Raw genomic sequence first — 16,243 nt, 5'->3', positions numbered from 1 at the left:
TCAATGTGGCCAAATCAGAACTTTTACCATTAGGCCCCTCCTCACGTACTATTTCCACACTACTCCCAGATCTCTCATTCAAAATAGCCCTCACTAAGATCACATACCTAGGGATTCAAATCCCAGCAAACCTCTCCAGGCTTTATGAAGAAAATTTTACCCCTGTTCTTGCACGTATTACCGCACTACTGGATGGTTGGAAATTGTTACCTCTATCCTTGATAGGGAGAATAGCTGTGTTACAAAGTATTGTTTTCCCAAAGATATTTTACCTCATGCAGATGCTCCCAGTCCGCCTTACTAAACATGATATTCAATATCTACGGAAAATTATGTCAAGGTTTTTATGGAAAGGCAAGAAGGCGTTCATTGCTTTGGATAAACTGATGGCACCCAAGTCCGCAGGCGGATTTGGTGTTCCAGATTACGCATCCTACTCAATGGCATCCCTATTTAGATGTGCTGCTGACTGGCTGTTTGACAGGGAACTCTATACAGACTCCGCTCTAGATGAGGCACTATTCACTCCTTACTCCCCGGGGGCATTACTCCTATCTAAACCCTCACTGATCCCGACCCACATCCTTGCTAACCCCCTTTTTAGGGATATCTATTATAACTGGTGCGCTTTACACAAGAAATTTAAATGCAATCCTGAGGAATCTATATGCATCCCGCTATGGGGTAATCCAGCTTTCCCCCCGTCCCTCCTTAACTCAAATTACCGACTCTGGAAAGAGAAAGGACTCTCAAACTCTTCCAAAGTATTTGACCCGGGAGGATCCATGTACTCCTTCACATCGCTCCAAGAGAAATATAGCCTACCCCACTCTCATTTTTTCATGTATCTACAGACACGACACTATCTAGGCTTGGCTACCCACAGGAGTACTACCTCACAAGAAACTCCCTTATCTACTAACCCACTACAGCTTTCGCTTAAAACACATAGAATAGGCCCGACACGCATTAGACAAATATACTCTATTCTGACATCTAGCACAACAGACTGTAGATGGGAAAGACTACTTCACCAATGGAGTAAAGATATACCTACTCTGACTGCCCATCACCAACTCAGTGATCATTATGTTTCTAGCTTGAAAGCCCTGGCCTCACCTTACTTACAGGAGGTCCACCTCCGTACGTTACAGAGAGCCTATATTTCCTTGAGCCAACATGCTAAGTTTCACCCCACGGAAACTGGGGAATGTCCCAAATGTCATATACGTACGGCTTCCTTCTATCATATGTTCTGGGAATGTGGTCGGATTAAACGTTTTTGGAACAAACTTCTGGCTTACATTAATAAGCTTTTGAATATACATGTAACAGCAACACCCCTATCTTGTTTGTGTGCAAATTTCTCCGAATGGCATTTAGGACCTGAGAAACGGCGAACTATACCATTTCTCACAATTTTGGTAACAGTCTCAAAGAAAATTATTTTATCACACTGGTTATCACCCTCTCCCCCTACACTCGGGGAAGTTCATGGTAAACTTCTACAGATACTATACTATGATAGGAAATCGGTCCAAGCCAATATAGAGGTGGGGGTTAAAACTTTTTACAAAAAGTGGGGTCTTTATATAGAGTCACGAGATCAGTCCACACAAGCCCAGATATTTAAAGTCTTTGAACAAACTGAATGGTTTCTCCATAGGAAACTATTAGAAGAATCTACCTCATAACCATCCATGCCGTTTAGGCTTCTCAGTCCTAGGGTTGACCTCCTCCAGACCCTGCCAGGAGATTGATATATTCACTGCTATTTTTCCTCGATTCAATTGTCAGGAGCATCTTTCCCTCCTTCCCCATTTACCCTAATGTATTTCCCTACCCCATCTTCTTTCTTCTCTCTCTGTACTTTTTTCTCATCTTCATGTGAAAACAAATTGATTTTTGAATGATGTTTTAATGGTTAGCTTTAAGGAACATCTTCCTGAGGGTTTTATGGTACAAATAGTGCATACCTGAAACACGGGAACATATGCCTTTTTCACTACTTTTATTCCCATGCTCAGATAAGATTGTATGTTTTCTTTTCGATACAGTTTGATGTACCTACCTACATGATATAATTGTTTACGTCATCAAATGCTACCGATTTGTTCCTGTTTGACCTTATACTCTATGAAAATCAAAATAAACAGATTTATAAAAAAAAAAAAGTTATGCACAAGGAAAGAAAGAAATTGGTCTGAGTGTGGCGCACTTGATAGAAAATGGATACATAAAATTTAACTTTTATTAATTAAATGTTAAAAGGCCTGTAACTGTGAAATATTAAAACCACATACAACTACTGACAAAACACCATGCAAACATATATTGTTAAAAACACACACTGTGCCCAATGTGTCGTGCATACCCTGTATACTTTAATTATTTGGTACTATGACCTCCAACGTATTGCGTGTACTGTCAGCTTGAGTACTTGTAACAATAAAGATGTTAATATTCGTGAGTGTCTTATAGTGTACTCTCTTGTTATCTAATTCTTGGCCAGAAACTGGATAGTATGCCTTAAATGCTGCTGCGTGTATTACTGGACTATAAGTCCCAGTATTATCATCTGGATATATCCTCTTATTATATATGATGTTCCAGGACCATTCAGGTGTGGTCTTAATATGAGTCATTATACGGTAATGCCTCACAAATTCCTTTGGGTTATACCAGGCAATAGCCTACCAGTATATACTCAGATAGAAGGGGAGACTATTTAATTACGCCTAGGAATTTGTGAGGCATTACCGTATAACGACTCATATTAAGACCACACCTGAATGGTCCTGGAACATCATATATAATAAGAGGATATATCCAGATGATAATACTGGGACTTATAGTCCAGTAATACACGCAGCAGCATTTAAGGCATACTATCCAGTTTCTGGCCAAGAATTAGATAACAAGAGAGTACACTATAAGACACTCACGAATATTAACATCTTTATTGTTACAAGTACTCAAGCTGACAGTACACGCAATACGTTGGAGGTCATAGTACCAAATAATTAAAGTATACAGGGTATGCACGACACATTGGGCACAGTGTGTGTTTTTAACAATATATGTTTGCATGGTGTTTTGTCAGTAGTTGTATGTGGTTTTAATATTTCACCGTTACAGGCCTTTTAACATTTAATTAATAAAAGTTACATTTTATGTATCCATTTTCTATCAAGTGCGCCACACAGCGCAGTTACCCTGAGGGCGCACAGCCAGCAGCTTGTAATGAGTCAAATTGACTCATTACAAGCCGCCTGTTCTGTGCCGTGCGCCGCACTGGAGGAGAGCAGCAGCGCCGGAGGCAGGGAAGGAGGAGGCAGGGGGACTGGAGCCGCAGCAACGCTATGTCATTGGTAGTAGCGCCGCTGCAGCAGTCCTCTCTCCTTCCGTATTGGCTGCCCGGTGCTGCTGTGAATGCTGGGATGCGCTTCCCTCATCTCAGCATTCACAGTGGCGGACAGCTAATGCGGAAGGAGAGGGGGCTTCTGCAGCGGCGCCTCCACCAATTACATAGCGCTGCTGCGGCTCCAGTCCCCCTCCCACCTCCTTCTCCGCTGCCCGGGAATGGATCTGCCTGCACGAGGAGCCTGACTGCCAGAGGGTAGAGATGGTAAGTATCTCTCTTTCTCTCTCTCTCTCTCCTGTAATGTGTAAAAAGGGGTACTGGCTGCCGTAATGTGTAAAAAGGGGGACGCTGTCTGCCATAATGTGTAAAAAGGGGGACGCTGGCTGCCGTAATGTGTAAAAAGGGGGACGCTGGCTGCCGTAATGTGTAATGAGGGGACACTGTCTGCCGCAATGTGTAAAAAAGGGGACGCCGTCTGCCGTAATGTGTAAAAAGGCACGCTGTCTGCCGTAATGTGTAAAAAGGGGGACGCTGTCTGCCATAATGTGTAAAAAGGGGGACGCTGGCTGCCGTAATGTGTAAAAAAGGGGACACTGTTGTAATGTGTAATAAGGGGGGCGCTGTCTGCCGTAATGTGTAAAAAAGGGGACACTGTCTGCCGTAATGTGTAATAAGGGGGACGCTGTCTGCCATATTGTGTAAAAAGGGGGACGCTGGCTGCCGTAATGTGTAAAAAGGGGGACGCTGGCTGCTGTAATGTGTAATGAGGGGACACTGTCTGCCGCAATGTGTAAAAAAGGGGACACTGTCTGCCGTGATGTGTAAAAAGGCACGCTGTCTGCCGTAATGTGTAAAAAGGGGGACGCTGTCTGACGTAATGTGTAAAAAGGGGGATGCTGTCTGCCGCAATGTGTAATAAAGGGGACACTGTTGTAATGTGTAATAAGGGGGGCGCTGTCTGCCGTAATGTGTAAAAAAGGGGACACTGTCTGCCGTAATGTGTAATAAGGGGGACGCTGTCTGCCATATTGTGTATAAAGGGGGACGCTGTCTGCCATAATGTGTAATAAGGGGGACGCGGTCTGCCGTAATGTGTAAAAAGGGGGGTGCTGTCTGCCGTAATGTGTATAAAAGGGGACGCTGTCTGCCGTAATGTGTAAAAAAGGGGACACTGTCTGCCGTAATGTGTAATAAGGGGGACGCTGTCTGCCATAATGTGTAAAAAGGGGGACGCTGTCTGCCATAATGTATAATAAGGGAGATGCTGTCTGCCATATTGTATAATAAGGGGGACGCTGCCTGCCGTAATGTGTAAAAAGGGGCTCTACCTGGTGTAGTGGCGATACTGTGCAGCGTAATTTGAATAATGGAGACTACTGTGCACCGTAGTATGAATTGGTATTACAGGTAGAGTATCCCATATCCAAATATCCGAAATACGTAATATTCCGAAATACGGACTTTTTTGAGCGAGAGTGAGATAGTGAAACTTTTGTTTTCTGATGGCTCAATGTACACAAACTTTGTTTAATACACACAGTTATTAAAAATATTGTATTAAATGACCTTCAGACTGTGTATATAAGGTGTATATGAAACATAAATGAATTGTGTGAATGTAGACACACTTTGTTTAATGCACAAAGTTATAAAAAATATTGGCTAAAATTACCTTCAAGCTGTGTGTATAAGGTGCATATAAAACATAAATGCATTCTGTGCTTAGATTTAGGTCCCATCGCCATGATATCTCATTATGGTATGCAATTATTCCAAAATACGGAAAAATCCGATATCCAAAATACCTCTGGTCCCAAGCATTTTGGATAAGGGATACTCAACCTGTATTATGTGGCCACTCCCCTTCCCCATGAAGCCACGCCCCTATATATTTTTTGCGCGCCGCAGGTGGGGATGGGGGTGGAGGTGCGCCAATGCCATTTCTTGCACACATCGCTAAAATACCTAGTTACGGCACTGCTGTTTGGGGACTAGTTTTTAAAAGTGCCATCCTGTCTGACACTGCAGTGCCACTCCTAGATGGTCAGGTGTTTGTGCCGCACACATGGGTCGCTTAGCTTAGTCATCCAGCGACCTTGGTGCAACCTTTTGGCCTAAAAACAATATTGTGAGGTGTGAGGTGTTCAGAATAGACTGGAAATGAGTGGAAATGAATGTTTTTGAGGTTAATAGTACCGTAGGAGCAAAAATATCCCCAAATTCTGTGATTTTAGTGGTTTTTAAGGGTGGTTTTGGAAAAACCAATCCAGATCCAAAACACAAAACCCGAAAAGTGCCCACCGCACATCTCTAATAATTTGATTTGGTACCGGACCTCCAGGGTACCATAGCACATACTTTGGGAACCACTGCAGTAGGAGGTTCATAATAACGTTACACAAGTTTTCATAGAAAACAGTGGGGTGATGGCATGAGAATGCAATGATTATTAATGATGACATAAGAGCTCACTGTTTATACAGATATTTATAGTAGTTTATACATATTTAAACATTGTGTATTATAATCAGAAATATCATGCATACTTTCAGCACAATCCACAATGAATAACAAATTTTAGGAAAATAGTCAGGAGCCTGAAAACATCCATTTATTTTTTATTTTTTATTTATTCATTTATGTACTGTACTTATGTATTTACTTATTTGTTAGTCACTGAACTGGCTAATATTTTTTACACACACCGCTCCGAAATTGTCGTTTTTTCAAATGATTGAATTAGGTAAAGAAGATCTATTTAAAACATATCCCACATGATTTCACTATCTTATATTAATTTGTTTTTCTTTTTATACATTTTAAAAACTAAAATTTTCTAGAACATTGGTAACCGATATAGGGCCCGAATCAAACCTGATCGTAGATGTGCGTAAAAACGAACATCTATGATCTAAAATTCTGATATCTGGGGGGACGCCCAGCACAGGACTAGTCCATCCCGCATGCCAGCCTTAGCCCCACTGCACATGTGCGAAAGCTTCGCACAGCAGCGATGCTTTCGCATCTGGCGAGTAGCTCCCTGCCTATGTAGCCTAGCTGCGGAGACAAGTGGCTACCTGCCATGTTTTTGGTCGCAACGGCTGCTTGTGATGTCATGCAGTTGACGCGACCTGCATCAGCAACCGTCGGACACGCCTGCATTGTCCAGACTGCGACACCCCAACGCCGTTCGAACGCCTCCGGCACACCCCCTCCCACCTTGCGATTGCTTTTGTCTGTAAATCAGGCAGAGGCAATCACACCACTGAGATGCTTTGCATGTGCACAACAGATAGGGCTTCGGCCTGCGATCGCTGCCAGGTCTGAATTAGACCCATAGTGTATCGGTGTACAGATGATTGACACAGTACAGTACGTTGTGATGTCACAATTTTATATTTTCTTAGTACCTGCACCTCTCTGCAGCTGCCAGTGGTACACATGGAAGCTGAGGGCTGCTTCTTTTACATTTCCCCAGCAGCTGCTAATATACCTACAGTCACAAAGGTGAGGAGGGGTGACCATGCCATGGACAGCCCAGCCTGGCGTGGTCGCATCTGATGTTGCTACACCAATCAAGAGGTTAAACAATATCTGCTGCTCTTTAACCTGTGTCATATCACCAGCCCTGATAAATATACAGGCTTAATGGGCCCATACATCAGCGACTGATTCTTACTATTACCCGATTCCTCGACGCCTGGGTTGGGGAATTGGAAAAAATCCAACATGCTGGATTTCCCCAATTTGACGTTCTTGGCCAAAAAATGGTTCGGGAATGTTCATTGGGAATTATCATCCATGGTCATAAATTGGAATATTTGGTCAGTGGATACATCGGGAAATTGGTGCAAATGTGGCCTGCATTATGCTCTGGACAGATGTGAACATGACAATACTTTACATAATCCTTCCTATGTTTTTGAAGATCCCTGTGCAGAGAGACTAAGCTTTTGCTCAAAAATTCCCAGTTCATCGGCATCACCACTATACAGTATGTCACTTTCACCTACTGGTTATTTTGTACATCCAGAAGACTATTGCTATGGCAGATACTGAGTCAATCTAATACCCCTTTTCCATCAAAATCCCAGGTCCGACCCAGTATTTTGGACCAGGATGAGACCCTGTTTCCATTTCTGTTTCTCACAACTCCCAGCTCTCCCATCATCTCCCAACTCTCACAACTCCCAGCTCTCACCAGTGGTGACTTTCCCATTAGGCATGTGAGGCTCCTGCCTAGGGGCCGGTGCTAGTTTGGGAGCGGCGCTTGAATGCTTGTGTTGGGATTGACAGCCCAAAGAGTACCAGTAACTGCAAAATATTTCCACTGTACTGTACCGTATGCCATCTTAAATGGAGTGTAAACATGTAGGGCATGCACATACTGCCCCTGTAAGCTGCCCTAATTAGTAAATATGTATATACAGGTTGAGTATCCCTTATCCAAAATTCAAAATCCCACATTTTTGGGTTCTCTACTGAGCTAATGACATATATATTATACATTATATGTGTATATATAGATATATATTATATAGATATATAATATAGTACAGGGTGATTCAAAAGTTGCAGTACCCCCTTTTGTTTCAAAAACTGTACAGGAAATTGGAAAACTGAATATTCCAGTAAAGTATGGGTGAGGTGGGCTATCTTTTAGGGTAAGTACCGAATATGGAAGCCATCTTGAAATTGGCCATCTTGTATCTAAGTCAGTTTTTTCAAAAAGAAAAAGGGTCGTGTAACATGTCAAAAAAACATCAGAATTTGCTGAAAAGTTTAGTGCTGCAAACAGATTTGAAATAGCAGATATGGTTCAAAAGTTACAACACACTTGTTTGTTGCAGGTAACTGAAGATGGCTTTGACAAAAGAGGAGAGAATTGAGGTAATTTTGATGTCTGGATAACCAAGTTTCCATGTCATAGCTGCAGATTTTGCATTGTTGAGGTTGTCTCATCAGTAGCACTTTTTGAACGACCACTCTGTGACTTGTCAGCCACAGTTCCAGTTTCTCGGTATTTGGAATTTAGGCACCTGACAGAGTTATGTGAAATTGGAGGTCTTTCTGGGTCTGGTTGTTAAAATCTGCAGCTATGAAATGGAAACTTCATGAGGAAAAGAAATCGAGTAATCATGGTCTTGCTACCTTACGGTATATTATTTTTGATTCCATGCCTAAGAGTCTTAGAGGTGGAGATAGGGGGAAAGCCCTTTTGCAAAAAGAGGCACGGTGGATACGCCGTCTAGATACAGTCTACCCCCTAGGCCTGAATGAATATTTGTCGCTAAATTGCTTTTTAGAGATATGCCCTGGTCTCACCCGGCTTTGCCTTCTAGGCAGTGAATGGTGCCGTTTCCTGTATGATTATTGCGTATTATGTCACTCTTGTCATGCAGGGATTTAGTCGATTATACATTCTGTGTTTATTGGATGCATACTATAGTAGTGATTGCTTTAGGATTAAGTGCTGAGTCTGTTGTAAGCTTAATGAGTTGCTGTGCTTCTAGTTTTCAATACTGGTTCGTCTTTTGCTACATTATACATGTGATATTTTCTAGCTATACCCTTTGTGCCTGTTTGCACACTTACATTGTTTTTATTGTTACTCGTTTTTGTGCACCAGGGTGTTGTGCGGTTGCCTAGTTACCGCCCGACCAGCTGGGCGCACGGGAGTGCGCGTCGTAAGGATGTGACGTCACAGGACCCGACGGACCGGTGCGATGGCGGCTCCGTGCAGGGAGAGGTAAGATATGGTATAAACATGCACTGTTTTGTATGTGATTTTGAGATCCTGACGAAGGTATTAAACATACCGAAACATTGATCAGGTGGGAAGCCTCTGTGTCTGTTGATTTACCGTCTATGACAGTCTCGTGAGTGCCGCCCCTGCAATGCTTTGTGTAAAGGTTCCTTCAACCTGTGGCTGGCACCTGAGCACCTATTGATTAGAGGAGATAGTGCCGGTACCTGCGGAGATTTTATATATATATATATATATATATATACAAACAAATATAGAAAACCACAGCACTCGCCACCCCAGAAGCGGGGTGCAGTGGCTGCACTCAACACTCATAGGGCTTGCTATGGTGAGTGCTGAATTTTCTATTTGTATATATATATATATATATATATATATATATATAAAAATAATAAAATTAGGTGGAGGTGGGGGGATGGGCATTACTGTTGTGCCTAGGGACGCACTCACCCCTAAATTCACCCCTGGCTCTCACAACTCACAACTCTCACAACTTCCTTCAGCATCTCCCAGCTCTCATGACTTTCAGTGTCTCCCAGCATTGCTGTTCCTCTCTCCAAGTCTCTGGTTGATGACATCACCAGCCAGCGCCCAGGAAACTCCAATCAGGGTTTTTTTGCGGTTGCCTAGGTCAGATTAGCTGGATAGGTCCTGTTTCCACTGCAGAACTACTTGAATAGTGATAAAAAGGAAGGTGATAAAGTACCAGCCAATCAGCTCCTAACTACCAAGTCACAGGCTGGGTTTCAAAAATGACAGTTAGGAGCTGGTTGGCTGGTACTTTATCATGTCCCATTTCTTTTGATGCATGGCTTAGTACATCTGGCCCCAGCTGAATCAATTGCTTCTTTGGTTCTCTGTTTATATATGTGCTTGCTACATTTCTCCAGAAAGTGATGTTTACTGTATGTTCACCATGGCTTTTCATCCACACAGCCCACCCCCCCATACTCATTATCTGCCTGTGGGTGATTGATTTTGCTTTGTCTTTTCTACATTGAGGCTACTTACATAGAAATCTGTGATACAGTATCTGCAAATGAATAAGCTATTTTGTAATGCAAAATGGAATAGCCACGGGCAAACCCTTCCTATGTTTGCCTATGATGTATGCAGATCTACATTGGTGAGGGCTGACAGCAGTTTTTGTATCTATATAGAGCATTTATATTGGTATGTAGCTGTCATTCAACAAACTAGATTTGCTTGCAAAGCCATTCTAGTAATATTTAGCGATGGTTAATATTGTGTAACTTATCACCAGATTTTATTACCTTACACCTGTCCACCAGCATCTGTTCCTAGCCGCAGCAACTTGCCCGCTGTAGCACCACACCTTCAGTTCACTGGTAATGGTATTTTAATTGTTTTATATTTAATAAACTATGTCTAGCAGTAGGCAGATAGAGCTTTGGTTAATCGTAGATCAATTTCAGTAAATAAATTACAGTGATGATAAGAGTAATTTATTCACTATCATGCTGATGCTGATCTATAATAAGTAATGTTGCTTTTTGCATAGAAAGGCAGCTGCTATGTATTGATTGAGCTGATGCCTCATATATTCCCAATGGAGGATGTATTATTGAGCAAAAAGCACAATGCATGTTGAATTTTGACTTAATTATGACAGACAAGATCTGTATCTGCTGCAACAAACACTTCTGAAGGAAAAATCTTAAATTAAAATAATTTATTTTGTTCATCAGAAATGAGATGCAAATCTAGCAAATATTTTTAAACTCTTGATCAAATCATCTTAAATATACTCTGTCTGTCTATCTATCTATCTATCTATCTATCTATCTATCTATCTATCTATCTATCTATCTATCTATCTGTCTATCTATCTACGGGAGACAGCACTCACAGGTAGTATAATGTGAATATGCACGGGGGATACTGCACTCGTGGGTCCTGGTACAAGTGATGCATTACAGGATTCTCCTGACAGAAATAATTTACTACATCAGGGATGGGAAACCTTTGGCCCTTCAGCTGTTGTTGAACTACACATCCCAGCATGCTCTGCTATAGTTTTGCTATTTGGCCATGCTAAAACTATTGCAAGACATGCTGGGATGTGTAGTTCAACAACAGTTGGAGTGCCAAAGGTTCCCCACCCCTGTACTACATGGTAAAAGCTTTCACCCGGAACCCCTCAAACGAGTCCTTCCGTTTTCACAGTTACTCGGTGTAAAAAGAATTACATCTGAGCCGCAGCTTGCGGAATAACAAATGAACACAATGTTTAATAAATTCCGTGAAAGGAATTATCATCTAGACTACCTGTTACAGGCCAAAGAGAGATTGCTGAAGTTGGATAGGGATACTTTATTAAGACAGTAAAAGGAAAAGAAAAAGAAAGCAATCATCTCGTGGGTACAAGAGTACAATCAATACAGTAATAACATCAGCAGTATTTCAAAAAATCTTTGGCCCATGATTCAATTAGACGAGGATCTGAAGCTGGTTAATACCAACCTGATGAGCTGTTACACCAGGAGCCGTAATTTACGGGACATCCTGGTTTGAACATACATCAGGTCTAAACCAGAGACTAATAGTGGTAATTTCTTGAACAGAAAGATGTGGTGTGTGAGATGTGCATGCACTACATGGCAATTCCTTATCCCGGGGAATACATTTTATCAGGGCTGCCATCAGAAATTGTGGGGCCTGGCCGGGACTGACAAAGTAGACAGGGCCCCTCCCAGCCCAAAAAAAAGATTCTGCCACACCGCTCCACCACTAAGTGATGTCATACATTGTGATGCTACATATAGGTGGAATGTTGTGGACCTACAGGAACGGTTCACAGAGAGCTGATGTACAGAGAAGGCTTGTTGTAAGAAGTCCACTCCGGGCATCAGTCTGCTGCTCTTTCAAAGCCTGGTGCAGCTCCCAGGCATTGGTGGTAGGAACCAGAGGAGGCCACACCTCTCTGTAAGGGCCCAGGACACCAGTCCCCACAGTCCCCCCCCCCCCCCCCCCCCCGGTGGCTGCCCCGCATTTTTTTTCATCCTGGGTCGGGACAGAAATATAAGAGTAGGCACATGCGCACATGTAACACTAAATTCACTGTGTATCAAATAATTTGCCCATGTGGCAAATCTTATATAGGGAAAACGGAAAGGACATTCAAGGAACGTGTGGCGGCTCATTGTAGCGCTATAAAAGCAGCTATTATCAAAGGCGACAGTGAGCAACCAGTTGCACGCTACTTTTGTAAGTCAGCACATCTATCGAGCATCTTACGATACAGGATGATCGATCATGTACCTCCGTTGGTGAGGGATGGTAATAGATTGTTAAAATTGCTCCAACGCAAATCTGAATGGATTTTCAGACTCGACACCCTGATCCCTAAGGGGCTAAATGAACATCTGGGCCTTTATAGATTTTTCGAAGTATACTATTGCTATTTTACATCGTGAGTACTATGATCTAGGCGTATGGTGATCTTCTACACTGTATAATAATGATTTTTTTTGTTACACTGTGGCGATAGAGTGTGTTATATATGGGTGATATACACTCACGAGGATTTTAAATTATGAGGATTAAGCTAGTTCTAATATGGCTATTCAAATAATTAAGATGTCTATATATATATATGAAATACTTATGGATAAGGTACCGCAGTTTATCGGCATACATTGATAGTAGTTTGTATTTTATAAACGCACTATTGTTTGCACTGTTTAGGATGTCACTGTGGGTGTGTTGGAGTGACATACTGGCCCGCCCAGGTGAGGCGTATGCAGGGATGACGTCACCAATAATGAGTCGCCGGACGGGCGGGAGGTCCTGGTTTCCGGTGATAGGGCATCCAGGTGGAGGATACACTTATGTAGGTAAGACATGTTTGTATTTCTTATTGTCTGATCAAAGTGGCGAGTTAATAAAGGTGGCACTGAAACATTACTAAACAAGCCTGCCAGAGGCGTGATCTATACTGTCCAGGAGTGCCGCACCTGGAGGTCTTGTAATTACATGTTGCGTGAGGGCACCCGGACTAGCAATAACAGTGCATGGAGAGCTAATCCACACGCAGAGATTTTAAATATTTATATATATATATATATATATATATATATATACACAGTATATATACAGGGCAGTCGAGAGCCGGGATGGGCCCAGGTACTTTTCAAGGGCGTAGGCTAATCACAGGAGGAGTGGTCATGCACCCTTAGAAAAAAATACTGAAGAAAATAATATTTTTAGCACCTCCATGGCCACACTGCAGCCCAGTACACAGCAGCGTGTGATGGGATGAGGAAAAGAGCTGCAGCTGCTGCTGCTAGGTAAGGGGAAGGGGCCTGGGCCCATGGGCGGATCCAGAAAAAAATGACAGCGGGGGCACCATGACTTGGGGGGTACTTTGTGCGCCAAAGGCAAGCACGCTCCTGGGTAAGTGGGTGTGGCCCACAATAATAAGCGTGGCTTCAAAGGGAATGCTGTATCCATGAGCTAGTGGGTGACAGGAATGGTAGACACGGAGACACAGTGGGTGACAGGTAAAAGTTGACACGGAGAGGGAGAGGGTGATGCTTTGAAGAGGGTAACAGGAGAGAGAGGCGGATGTCGAGATAGTGATGCAGGGGAAAGGCAGTGTGTGAAAGGAGAGGGTGACAGGGAGAGGAAGTGGATGATGAGAGGGAGAAGGTGACGGCAGAGGCAGTAGGAGACAGGGAGAGGTAGTGGGTGACATTAAAAGGGTGACAGGGAGAGACAATGGATGACACCAGATAGAGGTTGATGGGGAGAGGCAGTGGATGATATATAGGGGGGCACTGGGCTGAATGGGAAATAGGCACTGACATGGTGGGAAGGGGTGGCACTATGTTGGAGAAGGGGGTACACTGGGCTTAATAAGGGAGGGAATACCCAGGGCTGGTAGGGTGGGAGACATTGGGATGGGAGGGGGGCCAGTGAAATGGTGGGGGACGCTAGGCAGGATGGGAAGGGGGCAGGGGGATCCCTGTGACTGAACTGGCAGGTAGGTTCTAGGTGGGGGGGCAATGACATCGATGGGCGCAGTGGGCTGGTGGGGGGCACACAAAGAATTACCCCTACCCACTGATATACCACCCCTGTACCCCCCACACTAACACTGTTGATGGCCCCCTGCTATGGAAACTGTTCCCTGGTACTGGCATTGAGAAGAGTGGACGGAAGGTACCAGGGGTAGGATGGGGAGCGGACCTTTACCTGATGTCAGATATGGAGATCTGGCTGCAGCAGGGCCGGTGCTAGGGTGTTCGGCGCCCCCCTGCAAACTATAAATTTGCGCACTCCCATAATCCTTTGGCGCGCGCCGGGAAAAGGTCTCACAAGTAAGGGGCATGGCAACACAATAGTACCCCCATTTAAATTTACGCCAAAATGTAGCACAATCTTATTTATCTTATACGTAATGCCCCACCCGTAGTAGTAGCGTCCTTATGCATAATGCCCCCCCCAGTAGTATTAGCGTCCTTATACATAATGCCTCCCCAGTAGTAGTAGCGTCCTTATACGTAATGCCTCCCCCAGTAGTAGTAGCGTCCTTATACGTAATGACCCCCCCCAGTTGTAGTAGCGTCCTTATACGTAGTGCACCCCCAGTAGTAGTAGCGTCCTTATATGTAATGCCCCCCCCCCAGTAGTAGTAGTAGTGTCCTTACACGTAATGGCCCCCCCCCAGTAGTAGTAACATCCTTATACATAATGCCCCCCAGTAGTAGTAGCGTCCTTACATGTAACGCCCGCCAGTAGTAGTAGCGTTATACTTAATGCCCCCCCTCTAGTAGCGTCCTTATACGTAATGCCCCCCCAGTAGTAGTAGTAGTGTCCTTATACGTAATGCCCCCCCAGTAGTAGTAGCGTCCTTACATGTGATGCCCCCCCAGTAGTAGTTGAGTCGTTATACGTAATGCCCCCCCAGTAGTAGTAGCGTCATTATATGTAATGCCCCCCCCTGTAGTTGCGTCCTTACACGTAATGCACCCCCCCAGTAGTAGCGTCCATAAAACGTGTGCGCACACACACAATTCACACACATAGACACACACATACACACCCACCATATATACACTACACACACACACACACACACACACACACACACACACACACACACACACACATTTCTCTGTCACCCACCACTTACCTAAGCCACTGTCTCCCTCAGTACAGCACTGCAGCAGCCTGGTCCGTGCAGCTCCGCCCCTTATGTCCTGTTTAGCTCTACCCATTCTGGTCCGTGTAGCTCCGCCCCCTGCTTTGATATGTACCGAGCCACTGACACACAGGTGAGGGAAGGGGGGAGTGGGCTTTTCATGCTGCCAGCGCCGCACAGCAGCTGGCAGCAGCACGGGTGTCAGGACGGCACTCAGCAGCAGGACGCGGACCGGACAGAGGGGGACTTCAGTGCAGTCTAGCAACAGGACTGCACCATCTCCCCCCGTACTGCAGGGGCCGCCGCCGCGGAGATTGGAGCGTCCCATTTTCCCTTACAGTGTCGTGCACTATCAATTAAAAAAAAAAATCTTCTCCTAAACGACAGGGGGGGCACGTGCCTTGGTGCCCCCCCCCCACCCTGGATCCGCCACTGCGCTGGGCCCCTACTAGACCCTCACTGGGCCCCTACATCAGACCTGGGCCCGGGTAATTTGCACCCTCTCCCCCATCCCCCTCTCTCTGCACCACTGTGTATATATATATATATATATATATACACACATACATAAATCAGGCATGTTCAACAACTGATCCAAACCACTTTTGCTTCTTTTTGGGATATTGTTCTGTTTTTCATATGACCTTGAAAATTAAAACCCACTCACTTGCACCATGTGGCTCATTCTGAAATCCTTCTGCAATGGAATGTATGACTGAATGTAGGCAGAATTAAGTCAAACATGATATGATCTAGGAATTATTTTGGCTTGCCACTTATTATTTCTTTGTAATAAAAAAGGCAGCACGAAAAACTGAAAGACGATTATTATTCTACCTCTGTATTAACCTGTCTTAGTTTTTTAGACTTTAAAGGTCATTTATTTGAAAAATATGCAAGGTACAATATTATATTTCACTTCAAGTAAATGCACCTCACTGTCTGC

Source organism: Pseudophryne corroboree, chromosome 9, assembly GCF_028390025.1.
Source record: "Pseudophryne corroboree isolate aPseCor3 chromosome 9, aPseCor3.hap2, whole genome shotgun sequence".
In the NCBI taxonomy this organism is placed as follows: domain Eukaryota; kingdom Metazoa; phylum Chordata; class Amphibia; order Anura; family Myobatrachidae; genus Pseudophryne; species Pseudophryne corroboree.
The sequence above is the reverse complement of the archived record's forward strand: the minus strand, read 5'-3'. Positions refer to the sequence as shown.